Source organism: Papaver somniferum, chromosome 2 (genome assembly GCF_003573695.1).
Source record: "Papaver somniferum cultivar HN1 chromosome 2, ASM357369v1, whole genome shotgun sequence".
Taxonomy (NCBI): Eukaryota; Viridiplantae; Streptophyta; class Magnoliopsida; order Ranunculales; family Papaveraceae; genus Papaver; species Papaver somniferum.
This window is the reverse complement of record NC_039359.1, coordinates 51,717,276-51,736,917: the sequence shown is the minus strand read 5'-3', so window position 1 is coordinate 51,736,917 and position 19,642 is coordinate 51,717,276. Positions and strand designations below refer to the sequence as shown.

General features: G+C 38.8%; 2 pseudogenes; both read right to left on the bottom strand.

The window, feature by feature from the left end:
- LOC113350997 overlaps positions 1-19,325 on the bottom strand; it is a 76,686-nt pseudogene extending 57,361 nt beyond the window's left edge.
- LOC113354672 lies at positions 4,325-4,424 on the bottom strand (annotated as a pseudogene).
- Positions 19,326-19,642: the final 317 nt, after the last annotated feature.

The window sequence follows — 19,642 nt, the reverse complement described above, 5'->3', positions numbered from 1 at the left end:
CAGGAGGAAAGGTCACAAACCAGATCCAAAAATACACGTGCGAGTTCAAGATAAAGTAGGAGTACATCCAGGCGAAGAAGATCTGACGGTGGAGACAATGAACGAGAACAATTTTTTGATAACAACTTGGTGGAAAATTTTCAGGTAGTTGATAATTTACAGGAGGAGCGCGAACGCAATCGCATAGAAGATAGATATGTACAGGTGGGTGAGAATGAACCCAGGCGAAGACTTCGCAGAGAAGGAAGACCGGAGCAAAATGAAGAATATAACCGCATACAGGATGAATCAGGACAAGAGAATGATGCGGAACAAGAGAATGACGCCGAACAAGAAAAGATGATACTTCATGGGAGATAAATGTTGAGGCGACAAAGAGAGGGATAATGCCACACAGGAGCACGCGAGGAATGAGAGAGAAATCCGTAGAAGAAGAAGGGAAGATATAGAGCAACAAGAACTAGAAGAAGCCATACGTCAAAACAGACACGAAAACAGATTGAGGAAAGCATGAATGAAAAGTCCTATGCAACAACAAGAGAACCCATTCCATAATAATGAAATCATGAGAGAAATAGCAGAACTAAGAGATTTAATGGAAAGAGAAAAAAATGGAGGAAGAAGACAACTGGAGGAAGCAATAGAAGAAGCAGAAAAGACGCCTTTCGCACTACAGATACAACTAGTGACAATACCAAAAAAATGCACATTACCTAAATTCCCTTATATCTTTGATGTATCTACAAATGCAGTTCAACATATCAAGGCGTACAGCTTGGCTCTACTGCAATAGGAGGATAATGATGCGGTGATGTGCAAATATTTTCCAGCAATCTTGACAGGAGAAGCATTGAAATGGTTTGATGGATTTCCAGTAGGTTCAATAAGATCATTCCAACACTTGCAGAGTCTATTCTTTGGACAGTATATCATCAACAACATGCTAAGGCCTGGGATCGAGAAGGGAACGAATGAAAGCCTGCAAACTCTAAAACAAGATGGAGAACCACGTGTAGCGAAATGGCAGGGAGAGTAGATGAAAGAAACTTCATCCTAGCCTTCATCAATGCACTATTTCCAACTGATCTACTATACACGCAGATATTCATGATGAAGGACAGGATATCCATGGCAGAGCTGCACGAGTACCAGGAGGAGTACATCGCTCTTGAAGAAAAACAAAGAGATATGGAGTTGATAGACACATTTTTGTGTCCGATTTGTCTCGATTCTATATATTGTTAGGGCTCATTTTTGTACTTGTTATGGTGTTTTGTTTATTTGTAGGTATTTTTGGCCAATAAACATTTTTGGAAAAAATTGGCTCGAAAAGTTGTCGGAAAGCACCCGGAGGACATTTGCTATTCAGACTCTCACTTTGGATAAGGGGTAACCTAATTACTAAGGGGCATCCCATTTCCAGGAAATTGCTAATCGCACCCCTACCCTGGATAAGGGGCAACCATCTTCAACATTTCAAAAACCAGGTTTGAGCGGGAACATAGGTGCAGCGAAGAACAGTTTTGGCAATCGTGATTTGGAGAAGTTTGAGGTCGATTAAACCTCTGATTTTCATAGGATAGACTCCTTATGGGTCTAGGAATCTGATATGCGTGTTTAAATCGATTAGACTGGGCTCAATCGACTGATTTTTCTCACAACAGAAAATATGGAAAGTCACGTGTGTGACCTGTTTTAGGGAATTTTAGAGAGATTAAAGTGCTTTAAACCTTCCCAAAGATTTGTATCTATCTAAGGAAGAGTTTAGAATAAAAAGGAAAGCTCAGAAACGCGTAGAAATTCTAAAACAAGAAATTGTCGGAACTTGGCCATGAAGATAAGGAAAGAGATTTTGGAAGATTTGGGAGAGATTTAATCGGTATTTTTGATATAAATAGATGTCTTGGGTCATATAGAAGAGGTGTAGAGAGTTTGGGAACCTAAGGAGAGTCAAAGAAGAAGAAATCAGAGCTTTACCAAACTCTGTTTCTGCTGCTGCTGCTGATGAAGAGGAAGAACGCTAAGAACATTGATGCACGGGAAACAGTCGCAGAATAGTGTCGTTGTATAACAGCTGAAGAACATTAAGCTGTGCAGGACAGTCGTATTTTAGGGTCTTAAAATCAGCGAAAAATCGACAGTACTTACAACAGTTTTCTGTAACAGTTCCATTGTAACAGTTGTTTTGCAACACCAATACACTGTTGCAAACAGTCTGTGTTATTACTTTTCACTCTTTTAATCATCTTTTGAGCAACAAACACATATTTTGAGATCATGATTAATATGAGGAGCTAAACCTCATTGCTGAGGCGATAGAGGAAGCTATTTTTCCAATAAAAAGTGGTATATTCTATTTTATCTTTTTATTTGCAATAATTATATGATTATTGCCTTGAACTATTATTGAATATGATTTTTATTTGAGTGATTGTGATCTATTTGATGGAGTATGCTTAGTTTTAAGACTTTTGATTCTTCAAACTTGGTATTTACAATTATTACTTTTGAAAATCTACTTGTTGCAATATTTTAGAATCAAATTAAACGACAAAATTGCATAAATATAAGTATTGGTTTAATCACTTTGAACTTGGAAAATAGTGGAATCTTAGCCTCAGTGTTTGTTTATATGTTGATATCATCTTTGATTGAGTTTGCTAAAATTTTTAGTGAGTTTTTATTATTTTAATATTAGAATTTAAATCTAATTAATATCCTTCACAAGTCTGATATTCGAACCACTTTTACCACTATCTACAAATCATATCAATTTTTGGCGCCGCCGACGCGGACTTGTTTTCAGGGTTTTAGATTTATTTTATTTTATTTATTTATTTATTTTGTTATTTTTGAGCCAAAGAGTTTGGTGATTTCATAAAGACTTGGAGCTAAAGATTAAAGCAAAAAGAACAGAAAAGAAGACAATTTTATTTTAGACAATTTTAGTTTAGGGTTTGTTTATTTTATTTAAAAAAAAGTATTAGGGTTTATTATTTTTGTAATTTTTCTTTATTTTTTTGGACTTTGGGACTTTGGGACATTTTTTTTATTACCCTACCGAAGGGTACTTTAAATATAAATTGTTTGCAGAGAAGGAGGACAATTACGATATTGTCTCTGCACCTTGGGTTCGTACACTAGACATCGGAGTCAGTGGCCCGAGTCGACTACAATCGATTCATCCCCCGTCTGGAACGGGAGGTAAGATTCTAAACACTCGCGAATCCCCTGTCAGCGAGTTACTGGACTCCTTCGTATGCATATATGTTGAGGACTGAATACGGACATTTATTTTTCTAGTAAAGGGCAAGGCCTGGCCATACAAAATAAGGGTTCGGATTTCATCACTGTTCTCTTCTTGCACGCTTTATGAACACGTAACCTACGCGAACCTAAGCCTAAAATTTTGACTATAACGAGACCCATAGGGTAACGAGCTTAACAGGAAAGTCATTCGAAAAATATTGGTTACTCTTTTAAGCATACTTCGAAGTTCTTGACGGTTTCTGTAAGTTGAATGCGTGACTGACCCGCCTTGTAATACCGGTGAAGCCTTGGGTATCAAAGCTCCACCGATATTCCCTCGCCTCTATTCAACTTACGTTAACTCATATTGATTTCATAGGGGTTTGCTTAAATTGTAACGAATTCCCGTTCAAAGGATTAAAAGCTGGTCTAGAAACAATCTAAGTGGAGCCATCATGCTTTTTGTTTGCTAGAAATCAATTGGTTTGATTTGGTTGAGTCGGCCTTGATCTGTGTTTGCTTACCCTTCCAATTTATAAAATTCTATTGTATGCCCGAACGTAAAAGAGACGCACTAGGTAGATTTGTTAAAGAAAAACCTAGTAGTTCGAAGCGTCTCGATTACCTTAATCTAGAAAGTCCGGCTTTTGAAGAGTCTGTTTTTGAACATTCTTTGACTGAGGAGAGAATCCTTGTTCCTCCGATAGCGCCAGAAATGGCAACTTTGAAAGCTTTGTTGAATCCAACTAGGACTACCCTTCCTTCGTGTATTAAGTTAGCTGAAACGGAGGCACCCTATGAACTGAAACCTGGACCTTACAGATGCTCCCAATATTTTTAGGGAAAGAAAATGAAAACCCTTATTACCATGTTAGGGATTTTGAGGAAATTTGTACTCTAAGAATTAGAGGCTTAGATGATGATGCTTTGAAACTTAGGTTATTCCCATTTTCCCTGAAAGATAAGGCCAAGTCGTGGCTGTATAGTTTGGACTCCGAGTCAATTGAGACATATGAACAACTTACATCTGCCTTTTTCAATAAGTTTTTCCCTAGGCACAAAACATCGTCTATTAGGACGCAAATATGCACATTTTCACAACAAGAGGGAGAATCTTTATATAGGTATTTGGAAAGGTTCAATGATTTATTATCCCAGTGTCCTCATCATGGTTTAGAAAAGGTTAGGCTAGTTCAGATCCTTTATGAGGGTTTAGATTATTCCACAACGACCATGGTTGAGTCTCTATGCACTGGTGGATTTGAAAACCAAACTGTTGATGCGGCGATGGAATTTTTTAATGAAATCGCCGAAAAAACCCAGCAATGGGAAAATAGTAGGGCACCCCAGAAAACAATTCTTTTAAGTAGAGGAAACGTTAATAGGGTAGAAGGAGGCTATGAATCAGATGCCAAAATTGCTGCTATAGCAAAAAGGTTAGAAGCCTTAGAAGTGGGCCAGACTAGTGGTAGAGTGGAGCCTTTTTGGGAAGGCCAGAATATTGAAGAGCAGGCCAATGCTCTTTATAATAACACTAGATTTGATAACCGTCAAAAGATTGACCCATATTCAAAACCTATAATCCTGGTTGGAGAAACCATCCGAACCTTTCGTGGTCTAAGGGCCAAAGTCAAGGTCAGTTTAGTAATTCTAATGCTCCCCCAGGTTTTGGTATACTAAGAATCCTTCAGGACTAGCTCAGTTTCAGAATCAGTCAGATAAGAAAATCCTAAGTTTAGAGGAATCTCTCGCCTTGTTAACTCAGCAAACTGCAAAATTCAGTTATCCGTAGAACGAGTCTACAAGCTAGTAACAGGATAGGACAAGAAAATAGTCAGGCTATTTCCGAGTTAAAAACCCAGGTTGGTCTGATAAGTGATTCTTTGAGAGAAAAAGGTAAGTTTCCTAGTCAAACACAACCCAACCCTAGAGGAGTTCATGAATTAGGTGCAAAACCATCGAATCAATTGAATGCTGTTAGAACCCTTAGAAGTGGTAGAGTTGTAGACAATAAGGTAACCATGCCCGATAGTGAACATACTGTAGTTCACCCCTCAGGATCTCACCTCTCAGGACCAGTAGCTGAAGAGACTGATAAAGTTTCTGATGATGTGAATTCGGTTCCTGAAAGGTCTGATTTTAGGCCTAGAGCCCCATTTCCTCAGCTATTAGTACCAACAAAGAAGGAATCGAACTTTAATGACATAGTGGAGGTTTTTAAGCAAGTTACCATAAACCTTCCCTTATTAGATGCAATTAGGCAAATTCCTGCTTATGCCAAGTTCCTTAAGGATATGTGTACGCGAAAGCGAAAACTTAGCGTCCATAAGAAAGCCTTTTTAGCTAGTCACGTAAGTTCAATCATTCAGAACACCACAACTCCAAAGTACAAAGACCCAGGTTCTCCTACCATTGCTTGCACAATAGGTAACTTCCGGGTAGAAAAAGCTTTACTTGACTTAGGAGCCAGTGTGAACTTACTGCCATTCCATGTATACTTACAGCTAGGACTTGGTGAAATGAAACCTACTCAGATGACACTGCATTAGCTGATAGGTCTGTTAAAATCCCTCGAGGTGTTATCGAGGATGTTCTTATTGAGGTCGACAAGTTTATTTATCCAGTGGATTTCGTGGTCCTAGATACCCAACCTGTCCCTGACCCAGAGAACCAGATACCTGTGATTTTAGGTCGCCCATTTTTAGCTACGTCTAATGCGATCATTAACTGTCGAAATGGTGTGATGAGTTTATCTTTTGGTAATATGACTATGGAGATGAACATTTTTAATGTCAGTAAGCAACCTCATGAGCTAGATGACACATGTGTTGAGGAGGTGAACATGATAGAAGCCTTAGTTCAGGAGTCATTACCATTTTGGTTTTAGGTTTACCAAACATCTTGTCTGAAGACCCATTAGAAAGTTGTCTATCCCATTTTGGTTTAGATTTTGACGACGATAGCACTATTGAACAGGTGAATGCTCTATTAGATTCTACCCCTGTGTTAGACACTGATAGATGGAAAGCTAGGTTCGAACCGTTACCAGTTTCTGAGACTACCCTAATTCCTTCTTTAGAAGAGCCCCCAAAGTTGGACCTTAAACCACTACCCGATACTCTAAAGTATGTGTTTTTAGGCCCATCTGAGACTTTACCTGTGATTGTAGCTTCCAATTTGGATAGTGATCAGGAAAGTAGGCTAGTAAATGTACTTCAAGACAATAAGGAAGCTTTAGGGTGGACTATACAGACATTAAGGGTATAAGTCCTACTGTGTGTATGCATCAGATTCATTTAGAGGAAGACTCCAAACCTTCTAGGGAGATGCAACGTCGACTGAACCCTAACATGAAAGAGGTAGTTCGAAAAGAGGTTTAAGTTGTTAGATGCGGGTATTATTTACCCAATTTCAGACAGTAAGTGGGTCAGCCCTGTTCAGGTTGTCCCCAAGAAATCAGGTATCACTGTAGTCCAGAATGATAATAATGAATTAATCCCAACCCGAGTGACCACGGGATGGCGTGTGTGTATTGACTATAGGAAATTGAACAAGGTCACAAGGAAGGATCACTTTCCCCTTCCTTTTATCGACCAAATGCTAGAGCGATTAGCTGGACATAGTCACTATTGCTTCTTAGATGGCTACTCCGGTTATAATCAGATCGTTATTGCCCCAGAAGACCAAGAGAAAACCACTTTTACCTGTCCCTTTGGTACCTTTGCGTATAGACGCATGCCTTTCGGGCTATGTAATGCCCCTGCAACTTTTCAGCGTTGTATGATGAGCATATTTTCTGATATGGTAGAACGGTTCTTAGAGGTCTTTATGGATGATTTTTCAGTGTTTGGTTCATCTTTCGATGAGTGCTTGCATCATTTGACATTAGTGTTGACTAGGTGTAAGGAAAAAAATTTAGTGCTTAATTGGGAAAAATGCCATTTCATGGTTAAATCAGGAATTGTGTTAGGGCACATCGTCTCTTCAAAGGGTATAGAGGTAGACAAAGCCAAAGTTGACCTTATTAAGACTTTACAGGTCCCAAAAACCGTAAAAGATATTAGGTCATTCCTAGGGCATGCAGGTTTTTACCGTCGATTCATTAAGGATTTTAGCTTGATTTCTAGACCTCTTTGCAATTTGCTTGCAAAAGATGTTAAGTTTGTCTTTGATGATGCTTGTTTAGAGGCTTTTGAGAAGCTTAAAACTTTACTCACTACTGCCCCGATAGTCCAGGAACCTACCCTTTGAGATTATGTGTGATTCTTCAGATTATGCTATAGGCGTCGTTTTAGGACAACGAGAAAACAAATTACTTCATGTGATTTATTATGCTAGCAAAACTCTGAATGATGCCCAAATGAACTACACAACTACCGAGAAGGAACTTTTAGCCATCGTGTTTGCCTTGGATAAGTTTAGGTCCTACCTATTAGGTTCTAAGATCATAATCTATACAGATCATGCTGCTTTGAAATACCTTTTATCTAAGAAGGATACCAAACCTAGATTGATTAGATGGATCCTATTGTTACAGGAATTTTCCCCAGACATTAGAGACAAAAAGGGTGCAGAAAATGTAGTAGCAGACCACTTGTCTAGGCTAGTTGTTAGTTCCCCTAGTGATTCCCTTCCTATAAGGGATAGCTTTCCTGATGAACAATTGTTCTTTGTTTCCCAATCACCTTGGTATGCAAATATAGTGAATTATCTTGTTACTGGTCGAACCCCTCAACATTGGGGTAAGCAAGATCGTTCTAGGTTTTTAGCCGAGGTTAAGCATTTCTTTTGGGACGATCCTTATCTGTTTAAGTATTGTCCGGACCAGATTATTAGGAGATGTGTATCTGAGAGTGACCAGTCTAGTATTATCTCCTTTTGTCATGAACATGCATGTGGGGGTCATTTTAGTGCTAAGAAGACTGCTGCTAAGATTTTGCAGTGTGGATTTTACTGGCCTTCGTTGTTTAAAGATTCCCATAGTCATTGTGTTTCTTGTGAGCGTTGCCAGAAGTTAGGAACCATTTCCCGTAGAAATATGATGCCTTTGAACCCTATTTTAGTGATTGAGGTCTTTGATGTGTGGGGCATTGATTTTATGGGTCCATTTCCTATTTCGTTTGGTTATCTTTACATACTTGTCTGTAGACTATGTGTCTAAGTGGGTTGAGGCGGTTCCGTGTAAAACGAATGACCACAGGGTCGTAGTCCAGTTTTTGAAAGAGAATATACTTACACGTTTTGGTACGCCGCGAGCTATAATTAGTGATGGAGGTTCACACTTTTGTAATAGACCGTTTCTTTTAATGAAACAATACGGTATTACCCATAAAGTAGCAACCCCATATCACCCTCAGACTAGTGGTCAGGTAGAGGTTTCCAATAGGGAAATTAAACGTATTCTAGAGAAAACAGTTAATCCAAATAGGAAAGACTGGTCGTCGAGGCTTACTGATGCCTTATGGGCTTACCGTACTGCGTTTAAGACACCCATTGGAATGTCACCTTATCGTTTAGTGTTTGGAAAGGCATGTCACCTGCCTGTTGAGTTAGAGCATCGAGCCTATTGGGCTATTAAGAACTTAAACTTTTCACTTGACAAGGCAGGAGCTCAAAGAAAGCTCCAGCTCAATGAGTTGGACGAGATTCGTAGAGATGCATACGATAGTGCTAAGGAGTATAAGAACAAAATGAAACTTGTGCATGATAGGAATATTTTACGAAAGTCATTTTCTCCAGGTCAAAAAGTTCTTCTGTATGACACTCGTTTGCATCTATTCCCCGGGAAGTTGCGCTCTCGGTGGACCGGTCCTTTTGTGGTCCGTACTGTTTTTCCTCATGGCGCTGTTGAGATTGAGACACCAGATGGTAGTAGTTCTTCGAAAGTTAATGGTCAGCGATTGAAGCCCTTTTTAGAGACTTTTCCTACAGGTGATTTTGAGGAGGTCCCTCTGGAGGACCCTGTTTACCTTGATTGACCATCGAGGCGATTTTGTATGTTGTATAATATTTTTGTAGGTTTTTGGTTACACTTCACCTAGGTACTATCTTTCCGACTTCTCTCTTTACTATTTCCTTATATTACTTATATTTTTGGTACTGTTATTTGATTAGAAACATTGAGGACAATGTTAGATTTATGTTTGGGGGTGGGGTAGAACTTTTTGGTACCTTTTCGTTGCAATAAATAAACTCCAGAGCCTAGAAATTTATCCCTATTAAGGATGGCACTAACCAATCTAAGTGGATGGAAGCATTTTGATTGTAGGAGTTGAGGAACCAATCTGACTAGATGGAAACATCTAAAGAGTCTATTCATAAAAGCACAGAGCTCAGGTGTTAGAAATAACATGATAGTTTCACCATATCTTGTTGAGTCCTTTTTACTTCTTTTTTTATTTTGTTTTGTTTTTAAACTATGTTTCTCTAGGTGATTAGGTGGGGCTCACGATTCAAGTTGTTACCAATGCTAGGGTGAATTAGAGTGATTGATATTAAAAAAAAAAAAGAGAGAGAGAGAGAAGAAGAAAAAGAGACCAGACCATCAATCCAACTGGAATAAATTCAATAAAGTCGACCTCTGGAACCCTTGTATATGCCAGTGTGTTGATATTAGTCAGACCGGTATCTCAGTCCATTAGGATAGGTTCATTTTGGCGGAGACCTTCAGACAAATATGAGAAACACCGTTCACCTAGTAAACATCAAAACCATCTATTTTTTGTATATCCATCTTATTGATCTATCCATGTGATTAGTTTTTACTCCGGATATTTATGTCCATAGTGCGACTATCTGAGTAGAGCTCTGTCACTTCATATGAATTTTAGTATGCTTGAGTGCAAACTCGTGTACAACAATTGGAATTTCTCATCAGGGTACTTCCTCCTGTAGTCAATAAGTATGCCAACCAAGGAGATTCTTTAGTGCCTTCCAAGGTTCTGTGTAGATAGCTAGGATCTGGAGTATAAAGGTTTTGTGGGTATACCTATGGTAAGCCCTCCGGAGACAACCCTCCGCCACTAGGGACACCTAGGGGTTTAAAGGCTTATTGCATACACTAAATGCAATCGACGATGCCTGCGACAGTGAGTTAGGATTTTATTTCTATTTTATTTTTGCTCGAGGACTAGCAAATAATAGGTTTGGGGGTATTTGATAGACACATATTTGTGTCCGATTTGTCTCGATTTTATATATTGTTAGGGCTCATTTTTGTACTTATTATGGTGTTTTATTTATTTTGCAGGTATTTTTGGCCAATAAACATTTTTGGAAAAAATTGGCTCGAAAAGTTGTCGGAAAGCACCCGGAGGACATTCGTTATTCGGACTCTCACTTTGGATAAGGGATAACCTAATTACTAAGGGGCATCCCATTTCCAGGCATTTGCTAATCACACCCCTACCCTGGATAAGGGGCAACCATCTTCAACATTTCAAAAACCAGGTTTTGGCGGGAAAATAGGTGCAGTGAAGAACAGTTTTGGCAATCGTGATTTGGAGGAGTTTGAGGTCGATTAAAACTCTGATTTTCATAGGATAGACTCCTTATGGGTATAGGAATCTGATATGGGTGTTTAAATCGATTATACTGGGCTCAATCGACAGATTTTTCTCACAACAGAAAATATGGAAAGTCACGTGTGTGACCTGTTTTAGGGAATTTTAGAGAGATTAAAGTGTTGTAAACCTTCCCAAAGATTTGTATCTATCTAAGGAAGAGTTTAGAATAAAAAGGAAATCTCAGAAACGCGTAGAAATTCTAAAACAAGAAATTGCCGCAACTTGGACGTGAAGATAAGGAAAGAGATATTTTGGAAGATTTGGGAGAGATTTAATCGGTATTTTTGATATAAATAGATGTCTTGGGTCATATAGAAGGGGTGTAGAGAGTTTGGGAACCTAAGGAGAGCCAGAGAAGAAGAAATCAGAGCTTTACCAAAATCTGTTTCTGCTGCTGCTGCTGCTGAAGAGGAAGAACGCAAAGAACATTGAAGCACGGGAAACAGTCGCAGAACAATGTCGTTGTTTAACAGCTGAAGAACATTAAGTTGTGCAGGACAGTCGTATTTTAGGGTCTTAAAATCAGCGACAAAGCAACAATACTTACAACAGTTTTCTGTAACAGTTCCATTGTAACAGCTGTTTTGCAACACCAATACACTGTTACAAACAGTCTGTGTTATTACTTTTCACTCTTTTAATCATCTTTTGAGCAACAAACACATATTTTGAGATCATGATTAATATGAGGAGCTAAACCTCATTGCTGGGCGATAGAGGAAGCTATGTTTCCAACAAAAAGTGGTATATTATATTTTATCTTTTTATTTGCAATAATTATATGATTATTTGCCTTGAACTATTATTGAGTATGATTTTTATTTGAGTGATTGTGATCTGTTTTGATGGAGTATGCTTAGTTTTAAGACTTTTGATGCTTCATACTTGGTGTTTACAATTATTACTTTTGAAAATCTACTTGTTGCAATATTTTAGAATCAAATTAAACGAGAAAATTGCATAAATATAAGTATTGGTTTAATCACTTTGAACTTGGAAAATGGAATCTTAGCCTCAGTGTTTCTTTTAATATTGATATTATCTTTGATTGAGTTTGCTAAAAATTTTAGTGAGTTTTTTAATTTTAATATTATAATTTAAGTCTAATTAATATCCTTCACAAGTCTGAGAATCGAAACACTTTTACCACTATCAACAAACCACATCAGGAGTCTTACCCAGTTGCAGTTGCGAATGCGAAGGAAGGAAATGCAAGCCTACTGCCAAGAATAACAAACACGATTGCGAGCACTTCGCAAGGTATTCAAGAAAAGTTAGTATCAGAAGATAAACAAAAAACCGGTGCCGATGATTAGTAGAGATCAAGAGATGTATAAACGCGAGTAAAGAGAAAGGCAATAGAATAATCATGGAGGAAACAACAAAGTCGCAAGGTTCGAAAATCAGGGGGAAGGATACGGGGAATACATGAGATATTACAATCAAAATGCAAACAACAGATTCCATGAAGAAGTCAGGATACCACCTCTTAATACAACAGTGCAGAATATTTGGGAGGCGGTCATACTAATGGAGGAAATTACACCACCGCCAAATCTAAGGCAAGAACCACCATCGGGAAGAAGAAGTAAAGAGTTCTGTGCTTACCATCGTTTCTACGGCCACACAACAAATAAATGTAAGAATATACAACGAGTAATATTAAGAATGATCGGTCAAGGAAAGCTTAACCACTTCCTAGCTACACCACCGCCACTACCACAACAAACAACAGGGGTACAGTCGTCAGATGCGGACAAAGGAAAAAACACCTTTCTGATCAAAGTGGGAGAGAATTCCAAGAACGTATATTGTAATTCAAAAGTATAGAATACTTCCACGACAATGTGTTGAGTCGCGTGTATGCAAGGGATACTGAAGGAAAAGAAATATTCAACCTGGCAAAGATACCAAAACTCAAGGAATGACAGAAGTAGCCAATCAAATTTAGCGCAGAGGAAGTACCTAGAGGGGGAGAACTTCATGAGAATCCATTGGTGGTTAAATTGAAGATAATACCAAAAGAAAAAATATCTAAGGGAGAAGATGTAGAGGATGACACATGGGCGATAAATAGGATATTAATTGATTTCGGGAGCTCGGTAGACATTTTGTTCTAACATGCATACAAGACAATGGGAGGAAAAGATGAAGACCTGGTTCCATCAACTTATAATATCTACAGTTTCAATGGATCAGCCAACAAACCCAAAGGAGAAGTTACTATGGGAATTCCTCTTAAAACAATAACCACAGAAATAGCCTTTTGTGTTGTGGATGTAGAATCTCCCTACAATGCACTAATAGTGAGACCATGGTTACACAACATTCTAGGTGTGGTCCTTACATATCACCAATGCATTAAATTTCCATTGCCTCAGGGAGTGGGAATTATCAGACGTGGTACAACAGAGGCGAAAACATGCAATGATAGTGATGTGAAAAAAGAGTGAAGGACGTGCGACCAAAAAAAGAAATTGGAAGAATGAAACAGAAGAGAGCAAGCGAGGTGAAAATACCGATGGTGGACTTTATAACCAAAGATGAAGAAGTAAATAGTCATTGTGAAGGTGAAGCACCGTCAAAAGATAGAAGTATCTCAATCAGGGAGAAGAGTGAAGAAACAGATAATACATGTCAGATTTATATGGAGAAGACCACATTAGCAAGTGAACATGAATGTAACACGCGAAAAAATAGAGGAGAATTTCATCCATGAAGCATGGTTCTGAGACAATTACCACCCTACCAAAAACAAGGAGATAAAAAGAGAAAGGCAACATGGGATGGACCATATGAAGTGAAGAGGAATGTTTTAAATGGTGTATGTATGAGTTGAGAGAGAAGAATGAGGGAAATATGAAGAAAATGCATAATCAACTTCACAACAAAAAATATCTGAAGAACCACTACAACTAAAGAGCGCGGCAGCAAAAAATTCGAAGACATTAATCACTATGCGAAATCCTTAAAAAAGAAAAGGGAAAGTAGGAAATAAGTTATTGTCATAATATTATTATGTATGCGAATAAAGAAAAGAAGAAATCAACATTGTATGAGAGAAAGACATGAAAATGAATGAATCTACTTCTTCATATCGAATCCTTTGTGAATACAAGTACGAAACAGAGGAAACAATAAGACCTCGGAATAAGACCTCACTAGGGGGGGGGAATTGAAACCTCTAACTAGGGAGGATATGCATCCAATTGTGGCGTGCACCCTAGTTCTCACTTGTTCAAGAGGAAATATAAATAAGCCCTATCGCGCGTCATAATTGGGGGAAACCTAGTAATGCATGGATCAGGTAAAATCCATTACCAACCCTGGAACCTGACTCATGGATATTGGGGGCGAAATAAAAGCCTATCCTGTAGAGACTCCTTAGTCGAAATACTAAGGTACTAAGTTCTCTATCATGGAGTGTAGGAACTCGATCAGGGCGCCGCGGTACACGGTTGATTCAAGAGTGTCGGGGGCGTCTGCAGCATACCTCGCCGCTCTTGGAAAGTCCTGGCTATGTTATACTCGGTCCTCAAGAAACCCCACTTAGGGTGCGGTCTCGAAAGACGCCGCGAAAACAACTGGTTGTTGCATCACCGGATGGGAGGAGCCCACCCTAACCCGATAGGGATACGCTTCCTTGAAGGGGAAATGAGGGGAAATATAAGGACGACACCCTCCATTAGGGAGCTGAATTGTGTCAAAAGACGTCAATATCATGTGACTATAACTGTAACGCACAATATAGACATGTCGTATTGGCGCATAAAAACATCTCGCAGAGGTAATAATACGAAAGATGATAAGGCGAGAACAATGGGTCATTGCGCAAAAGCTTAAAGACCTCCTGCGATTTCTTCGCACGACCAAAATGAATACCCCGGGGAAACAATGATTCCTAATAACAGGGGAGGCTGATTAAGACCTCTACTTAGGGAGGCTCAATAAAACCTCAGGAACAAACACAAAAGACCGCACTAACATTATTTTTCATATTGGAATAAAGCAGAGACAAAGGTATAATCAAAAACAAAGAGTACAACCGTGAATAGTTCTGAGAGAATTTCTTGCAGAGGCAAAAGGAAAAAAGAGAATTACTAAGGTATTGTATGGAATCAAGGGTTTAACAGAGGAAATCATACTTACGCGAATAACAGAGGCATGAATGGGAATATAAACAAAACAAGAATATGTTACTCACGTTAGCATGATAGCCTTATGTCAAATATGATAAAAGTAGATAATTAGCATTAATATAGTAGACTCATACACATATACTATTATATTCGCGCCTATAAGTTATTCTTGGACTAACATAAATTATTAGAAAGAAAAGGATCTTTATTTAGGTAATTAGCCAGGAGGAGAATGAAGAAGCGTAAACGAAGGAAGAAAGACGACATCTATTAAAAGTTGAAGAATAATCAGTATATACAAAGGAGAAGATATAATACAAAGAGTAGGAAAAGAGAAAGTCAAATAAGGTGACTACTTCTCGCCAATGTTGTCTTCACTAACTTCAGAATCATGATCTTCCTCATCGTTGTCTTCACATTCAGCATCACTATCAGAGATGTCGGAAGTTTCTTCATTATCTGAATGATCTTTAAACTCATAATCTGGCATAGAATATGAAACTCGGTACATAGCCCACCCACTTCTCCTTTAATAGCTTCATCATGTATGCGAATAGCATCTTTAGTCAGATTGGAAACGGTGACTTTGAGATTTTTCTTGAGTCTGTGGCACTTGGTATCACGAGCTGTAAAGTTCGCTTCGAATCTTTCGATTTCTGCAGAGGACTTCGCCTGTAGACTTTCGATATCCTTCAAATACTTCTTCTCCTTTTCGAGGAATTCCTTCTCGGAAGATGCGAAGAGATAATGACAAGAGTCAAGTTCGCACGTAAACAACTTAAGAGATAAAAGCAGGGGAAAATTTATTAACAAGGATAATGAGAAACCTTCTTTCCAGAAAAAATGGTGTTAACCAGAGATGCATGATCAGATTCTAAACTAACATTTGTGGCCAACTCCAGCCTAACATTATTAAGGACTCTAGCATCCCATTCAAACTCAGCATCATTCTCTATTACAAGACGAGAGCGAAGTTCATTCTCACAAGCAAGAAGGGTGTTTCTCTCGCTTATGGCCCGGTCCCTTTTTATCTCAATCTTGAGCGAGCTTCATGAAATTCCTTCAGAGACTTTGCACCATTAGCAGTTGCCTAATCTTTTTCAGTAATAAGTTTATTAAGTTTCACTTCTAAAACTCTAATTCTCTCTTTATCCTCACGAGCGCGACGCTGAAAAGTCTTATTACAAGTAAGCATTGGCCTATGATCACAAATGAGGGCTTCGTACTTCGACCTCAATTCCTCCCAACTAAGATCCTCTAAGCCACAAATGGGGAAATTATCCAAGGAGGCGTTAAGGCGCTCTAGAAGGGCATCATTATCGTCAGGAAGGCTATCCACCTCTTCGGTCAAATTATAAATTTCTGCAAATATAGATAGTTGAAAAAATATGAAGATATAGCGAAAGTCATAAGGTGTGGAGGAGGGAAAAGAAACATACCTATTAACTGATTATTCCTTTGGCGAAGTTCATCTGCCTCCTGTTTTTTACGCGAAAGCTCCCCATTAATCTTCAAACGCTCGGCTTCTAAGAAGAGAACTTTTCTACACAAGTCAACCGCATGAGAAATTCGCGCGTTTTGTAACAATAAAGGGAAACGAATGTTTAAGAATGATTAAAGTATGAATAAGAAACACAAGCTTTCACTTATCACAAAAGAGAGAGTGAGAGCAAACCAAAGATCCCATTGCAAACTGAAATTCTGGAGTTAAAGCTGAGGCAGATCCTCGCAAAGATTCGTGATTCCATGTGGGAGCATCGCATAAGGCAGAAAATACCTTTCAGGCGCGAGTTAAATCATCATCACCAATGGAAAAGAAGGAATATTTGAAAATGTGAGATAGTTGGGTCATGGGGCTAACTGAGGCAGAATTCAAAAGAGTAGGAGAATATGTAGTAGAAGCAATCTTTCTTTTCTTCTTGTATTTCTTTTCCTTGACGTGATACTTCGCAGAGGACTTAGAAGCAACGGTTTTGCCCTTAGCCTTCGCTTGGGAAGAAACTCCTTCCTCGCCCACAGTAGAATCTTCATCGTCAGCATCCCCGACATTTAAAGCGTCCCCTTCGCACACAGATAAAGATAAGAAATAGAGGCAATAATATTTTTAAATTTGAATGAAAATATTTCTTACTTCAACAGTGATTGAACGTAGCGCTTCCAACGTTCCTTGTTTCCTATGAGGCTTGTAGTCTCTTTTTAGCTTGGCAATCTGAAGTCAGGAAAATTGGTGAAATGAAGAAAAGGAAAATAAATAAAGGAAAATTGGTAAGCAAGCAAAGTTTAGAGTAGTATACCATAGTCTCTCTCTCAGGACAACTGAACTCCCAAGAGGAGCAGGCAGAAAAACCCTCAGGAGAGGATTTATCAATTTATTGTCACCAAAGCCAGTGATGTGTGGACCTTCAAGGATGACAGGGTAAACGTCCCAGCGATTGTCGTTAGATTTGCGTGCGGTGCGATTAGTTAAATCATAAAAATCAACATCTCGCATAATCCTTTCATTCTCTGCGATACCTCTTTTGTCCCCAGACGAATGGCCCAGCGAGATGATTCACTCTTCATAATAATAATATCATAATGAGCGAAGAATCTCTCAACCATACAATCGGAAGGGTTAATCTCCATGTCAGAATACTCTTCATTCCAGTATTTTTTGGGGGGTAAAGAGACCCTAATCCAGCCGCACGACGTGCGAATTCCATCATAATCCTAATGGCATCACCACTCAATTGATAATCACACGCTTAAAATTTTCATGAGATAAGATTTGATAAGACAGAGGAATTCGCTGGTTAAAAAGAGGAATGGGAAGGCCAGCGAGAAATTTCCCAACTGAGATGATAATTTTCTGGTCATTCCATTGATCAGACACAAACCACTTAGGGTTAAGAGTCAAAGAAGGTCCTGATAAAGGAGGAACAAACAACTTAAAACCTTGATCTCTGAGTTCGACTTGCAGTCTCTCAAAGTGTTCCACCATTCTCCATCATGCTTTGTGACCCATTGATGTTTCCTAAGATGATCAAGATAATCAGGATGATCAAGAAAGCGAGATGAGATAATGAACGGGAGATTGAAGCGGTAGTTGGAGCGACGGTGAAAGGAAAAAGGTAAGGCAAAAAAAAAATGCGAAAAAGAATCAAGAAAAAAAGCAGCAGCAGCAAGAAAATAAAAGTTGCAGAGGTTGAAGAAGAAAAAAAAAAGAGAAAGATGAAAACAAAAGGGGATATATAAAAGATTCCCTTTCCTTCTCTCGAAATCCTCTTGTACGAATGCATTAATGGGTGAGAGGATATGAAGAGACAGTTGTAAGGATCAATCGCGACGTGTCAAAAAATAAACCAACAAGAGCGACACATGGAGCAATCTAGTCCGAGATCCTGGATGATTGTCAGTTAAGGAATATGGAAAGTTGATAGGGTGCCGCAAATATTATGTTAAGACGCGACAAGGATACTAAGAAGAACTTCTCTCATCGCTCTTTCTAGAATAAAAATCGCTAAGAGAAGAGGCAAAATGTAGGGGTAAAATATTGCCACATAGTTATCATGCGAAGCGGTAGTATTATAAAGAAACGAACTCGCTCGCACATAACATATCCCAGATGACGGGACGGATGACGTCGCAGAGTCACGAGTAAAGTGTGGAAGTTGTGCGAAGTTAAGGAGCACGTTCCAAAAGATCTAATATAAGCATGCGAGAACATCGTACGTCAGATCCGAAAATAGGGGCTTTATTAGCTGTTTTCCACTATGTAAACTCCTATATAAAGGCCTAAGTAACATTTGTAGTAAAGAGAGATTTTTTTTGAGAGTTGAGAAAGAACTTTAGGAGAGAGAAAGTTATTTGCTTCCCAAGTTAGAGTTTATCTTATTCTTTGTATTGATTTCTAAACTTAATAAAATTCTTCTAATTGTTCTTCATCATGATTTCATAATTAGATTCACGTATTATCAAAAAGGTGTAGTTGTGGGATTTCCTACAACTACAATTACTTTCGATTTTATGCATGTTCGCTAAGGCGCCTAGGCGCTGGGCGATGGACTTGGCGCCTCGCCTAGCGCCTAACACAACATAAATTACCGTACAATCATACATAATTGAAGTTTCCCATATATACCTGAAAGAAACCCCATTCTTTGCAAGCAGACTGAAGCTTTGCCAACTCTAACTGTCCAACGATGGGTTCTGGAGAAAGTAATTTCTGCAAATCAGTAACAGGTATTGACACACTAGAGAGGTTAGTGATCAATGGCTCCTGATCCTTGCGTATGTATCGAGCAGGGACTTCAGCAGGCGATTGTTTGGGCAATTCCTGAACACTAGGTACTAACAAAGAACCACCAAGCTTTATTATTTTTCGTGTCTCCATGATTTTCCAGATAGCTAGAGCCCTGATCAGACTGACGAACCTGCTCTGTATCAGATTATGAACACAGTCACACTATCCAATGATTTGTCGCTCTACCTAGTGTTCACTAATGTTGTCCACTGAATTATGCAACCTTTTTTCAAATTAAAAATAAAGCTACTTTATACATTTACAACTAGTTCTTATCTATACACCAACATGCTCAACTGTCGACTAAATTCCCGACTATGCTTGCAGCTTGTTGAATCGCATATGGTCTGCCCGCCCACCATCTACTGGCCCTAAATACATGGTACACTTGTTGAGGCAAATACCAT